A 5,431-nucleotide genomic window follows, 5' to 3' on the forward strand; every position below is an offset into this window, starting at 1 on the left:
GCACCCTGAGATGAAGAACCTGAGCCCTCCACTGCCTCGGTCCGGGCAGCATCAGATCAGCCACTAGAAGCAGTGTGGCGACGCCTCGTGCCAGACCTGGCCGACTCTCTCCTCGCCTCGGGTCTTGCCTGAGTACGTGAAGGGATAGGCTGTCCCTGCAAAAGTAAATCAAGTCAGAAGCAAAAAAATAGAAAAATAAACAATGCAAAGATGAAGAGGGAAAAGTTACCTCCTAAGCAGCGTCGTCCCGACGACACGAAGCTACATTCCTCATCCTCACTAACTGGCTCCGGAAGGCGTCTATGCACCTCGCCATCGCCGACACCACCTCGCGCGAGAAATGTAAAAAAACAAAGTCAGTAACAATACAAGACAGATATAAACAAATAGCAAGTAAATAACTCACCCAAGTCTGGTGATGAGGGATGGATCGCTCTACGAAGCACTGATCCTCAGGAGCCGGAGGATTCATCTCCTCAACAGGGTCGTACATCCCCTGATAGCTGATGGAAATCCGGGAAGGAACGAGCTCAGCAGGCTCAGTCTGGCAAATAGCAAACCAAAGTGAATAAAACACCACTTGGGGGCTACCTAACAAAGAACTAAAGGACAAAAATCATACCGCCGCCTCTAGGGGCTGGAGCTAACAACGGCAGCAAGTCCTCCTTATAGAATCGCCCCGAGTTAGCATGGGATCTCCAAGGAGTACCAGCAGGAAACCTCTCCGCCAAGTTGATCAGCATCGCGTCATGGAACATGTGGCGAGGTGGAGGAGCAGGGACGACGAAGATCTCCGAAGAGTGCTGAATAGAAACTCTCTCTCCTAGGTACACCGCTGCCTCATATGTCCCTTGAAAGTAGCGATGCTCAGCGGTGTACTACGCAGCCAGCGAAGGAATAACCGGACCGTCCCATGGCCGGTATACTACCTCGAGCTCCTACAAAATACGTCTATAAGGCAAAACTCTATCAAAAGGAAATACAAAGAAGACAACTGTTCAAATGAACATACCGAGAGGATCAGCTCTCGAACATGAGCAATGGCCTCCTTATCACTGATGCGACCTCCCCAACAAGCGCCAACAGGGAGCTCACGTGGAGATGGTCTCGCCGGCGCAAGCAAAGGAAAGTCATAGAACCAGATCTATAAGGATAGCAGAAAATCAACAAATGCTAATAAAAGTCTAGAGCTAATCTTTAAAGAGATAAAGCATACCTGTACGACTCTCCAGAAGCTATAGAGTGCGATGTTTCCTATGTAAGCTATATGGCGACAGGAATCTCGCAAGCCCCACAAAGAGTCATCATAGGCCAAGCTGGCCCAGTCATAAGTCCCGATCAGCTGAAGATCCCGAAGAGAAGGAAGGTAGTAAAGCAGCACCCGACTACCCTTGTCAGGGGAAAAGCTCCTTGACATCAAAATAAGCACAAAGATGCATACCTGCTGCTCTTGGGTTGTCGCATCGTCCTCAAAAGCAATTGCCAGAGTCGACTGGCGAATGCTCCTGGAGCTGAGTCGTGCTGGCTCCACCTAGGCACGGGCCCGAACAGCGATCGGACCCAACAACTCCTCGATTATCAGAGAGAAAGCACTAATAGTGCTATCGAATGGCAGCGCAGTCGAGCAAAACTCCAGTCCCGAGATGAGACTGAAGTCGGTTGGGGTGATAGTCATCTCACCCCAGGGAAAGTGAAAAGTGTTGGTGGTGTCCAAGAAGAACTCCACCAAAGCACGAACCACGTGGTGGCCCACGTCAAACGAATACATGTCCTGAGTAGCCTGAAATAGGGCAGTCAGCCCACAGGACTCCCAAAGCCATTGCAGCCCCTCATCGCCGCAAAAATACCTGTCATATAGCTTGCCTATGGTTTCGTTGCTTGAACTATGGGCACGCGTCCTACCGCTAATGATCCCACGACGCACCCTATCAGAAATGTGGTGCTCGGGGGCAAAAAACAACGTCCGCTCATCCCACTCAGGGAAGGGACCGAGAGAAGTGGACGGATCCGCATCCTCCTGTATGGGCTCGTGCTTCCGTCGTGTGTCTCGAGACCGGGAATCAGAACCTCGCTGTATAGCCATACTACATTGTGCAAAATTGACAAAAAATAAGGCTCTATAGTATCTAAGGTTCTCCTAGCCGCATGATACTATGTTCGCAAAAAAAAAACATAAAAAAAAACAGAGTACGTAGTACTAAAACAGAGCACAATTTCAATTCAAGTATATATGGCATTTTTCAAGCAATCAAACAATTTCTTGCAATTTTATGATAGTTATTGTGACAAATTGGACAAGAATTGCTAGCAAAAAGTCAAGAACAAGCCACATTGTTCTCACGACTTTAAGGGGTTCAACAATGGTGAATCGCTCATTTCTCCACCAAATTAAGTCAAACAAGTCTCAAAATACTCCCAAGGCAACATACAAACATAATCAAGCAATATCATGGCATAATATTTGACAAACAAAGTAAATTGAGCAATATAAGTTCCGAATTTTCAAGAAATTTGTGAATAAACATGTGCAAAATTCAGAAAAAATCGAGTGAGTTTGGAAAAAACTTACATAGATCAGCAAACTACATGAACAAAGCTTCAATTTGCAACAAGTTTGAGCGAATTTGGTTGAGAAACGAGCAAAAACGGACGATTTGAAGTTTCGTGGCGAAATTTCGAACGAAAAGCAGCAGCGAAATGAGGAAGAAAGGGCTTTTTATTCGGAAAACCCGAGTGCAGCGCCGTGTGAAAGAGGCTGTCGCCGGGCGACAAGAAAAAATCGCGGTGACAGCAGCTTCCAGCAGCCGCTGTAGTGGCGACAGAACGTGAGGCCTTTCAAAATGATTATTTAGACCTCGTGTAGCAGTTTGGGTTCCTTGGTACGCCAGTTAGCCCCTCTAAGAATCTTGACATGATTTAGTAATCGACTCGGTTACAAACACATTAAGTGATCGACCTGATAAATGATCATCTCACTTAGCTTAAAGCGGCTAAACATTGGCCCATCGCAAAAGCACCGACATAATGGTTCATAAGCAGCAAAGGCACCGACGCAATGGTTCATAAACAACAAAAGCACCAACATACTGGTTCACAAGCAGCAAAAGCGCCGACGCACTGGCATAGCAAAAGCGAAGTTCAAGCGAACTTTAAAGGATCGACAGGCGTTGATCTTCGGTGATGTTCTTCGGAATATTATTGCAACAAATGAGGATGGCTTCAGGCGAAGCAATCTTCGATCATATTCCGTAGCTTGCGGAGGATGGTTGCAAAGCGGTAGAAGATCGTTTCAGGCGAAGCAATCTTCGATAGGATTCTCTGGCTTGTAGAAGACTATCACAGCGGAAATTGGAGGCAGTTACAGGTGTAGCAGTCTTCAGGTGGCGGTATCCCCTAGCTTGAGGAAGATCGTCAAAGCTCTTTGTTCAGAGACGCGTGGACATATTAACATCAAAACAGCAAGATGGCGTTCCCTAGCTTATGGAAGGTTGTCACAACGACAAATGCAGCAACAAATTAGTTACTAATAGAGACGTGAGCTTGACGGTGCAAGATACGCGTTTCTTAACTCTCTTATCTGTTTAACTAACGCTAGTTTGTAGGTATCGGCGTTACAAGAATGATTTAGGATCGCAGAACGTTCTGAATCATTCTTCGTCCCTATCAATACTCTGACTTTTGTTTTCGAAACTTGTGTTTCTCCAAACTTAGTCAAAGTGGGGGTTTATGTAGACACCCATTTGTGTCTCCCCAAAAACCAAACCCGGTAATGAACATCTTTCACGTCAAATCATAATCGAATGAAGTGAAAGTATGGAAAGTCTAGTGTCACGGTTAGTTTTAATTCTCTTATTTCTCTCTGTTTTCGAAAACCTATTTTATGAAAATAGCCAATAAAGTTTATTTTTTTGGTCCATGGCAAGGGTCCAATAATAGTGTAGTTAGATCGGGTTTGAAAAGAGCTTTCCAATGATATATTATAAGCCCAATTCCAATGAATAATGAGGAAGTTATGGCCAAATTACTAAATTGGGCCCGGTTTGATCTTTATGAGCGGCCTAATGATCTAGAGGAGGTCCTATTATGATTTATCATTCCTAATAAAATTAGGTTTGTTTATAGTCTTATAGAATCTTCTAGAAGGTTCTTTTGAATCCTAATGTGATTAGGATTGATAATTGAGTTTTATGAGTTTTATTTGGATTAAAAGAAGTGTTTTAAATGAAATTACGAATTTACCCCTCGTACGGACTTTTACGCTTAATTATATCAAAAAATAGAAAACGTGTGGGAAAATTTCCTACAGCGCCGCACACTAGGCTGTCGCCTGGCGACAAGCTTGTCGCGCGGCGACAAAGGTTATTGCGGCGCCAACGTCGTGTTTTATTCCTCTTGAAACTCCGATTCTTTTTTTTTTTTTTTATCATATTCCAAACTATTTTTCATTATAAATAGCGTCCTTTAATCTTTGTTTGTAATTACCAACTCTTATCAAGAAATCTTGATTCTCTCTCTCTCTCTTTTTCTGAACCAACTTTTCACAGACAAAACTACGCATTCACAAGATCTGGACACACCTAGCCCAATTTAAAGTTGCCTTCGCCCTAGACGTGAAAGTTTTGGTATTTCTGAGGGTTTGGTCCTAAATCTCTCTTTCAATTATTTAATTTAATTATTTTGATTTTATATTTTCCTTGAAGTTACTAACGTGTGTATTTTGTTATTAGAAAGAGGTACGAGGCATCCAAGTAAGTGTTTTAACTGATCTATTGATATTATGATATAGAAATCATGTTTAGGTTGTTATTTTGATTCCTAATATCATGTTAGGATACTTTTTTTAGTATGATGTTTAGGGTGACAACAATAAGTTCCTTATATCAATTATGATTTCTATGATGCTTCCTATTGTCTTCCTAATATTATGTTTGTATCATGTTAGGGTTAAATCTTTGATCTTTTATTGTTTAGTAACATGCTAGGATTTGTTATTAACCTCGTTAGTATCATGCCTAGGATCTTGCTATTATTATGCTTTATTTTCAACATGAACATGATTATTTTAATTATGATTATAATTATTGTTATTATTATGATTATGTTGCTTGAAATATTATTTTTATTGCTTGATCACGCCTGTTATGCATGTTTAAAGGGAATTTGTACTTATAATCACGCTTAATAAGATAATTTATAATCTTGTTTAGGGTTAATTTGATTATAATTCAAGTGATCGCCAATAATAGTTTTGTTTGTGCGTTAATATTTAACCAACATAGATAAATAGATTTAGGGTTAATCTATTGATTGCATGTTAGTCAGAAAGCGCACATGAATACGAGAAGAATAAAGTAGAGGCCTATTATTAGGGCAGGTTCAGTCTCTTTTAGATTGGATTTGTACCTTCATCCCCGAACTTCCAGTCTTGGTT

Source organism: Chenopodium quinoa, unplaced genomic scaffold, assembly GCF_001683475.1.
Source record: "Chenopodium quinoa cultivar QQ74 unplaced genomic scaffold, ASM168347v1, whole genome shotgun sequence".
In the NCBI taxonomy this organism is placed as follows: Eukaryota; Viridiplantae; Streptophyta; class Magnoliopsida; order Caryophyllales; family Amaranthaceae; genus Chenopodium; species Chenopodium quinoa.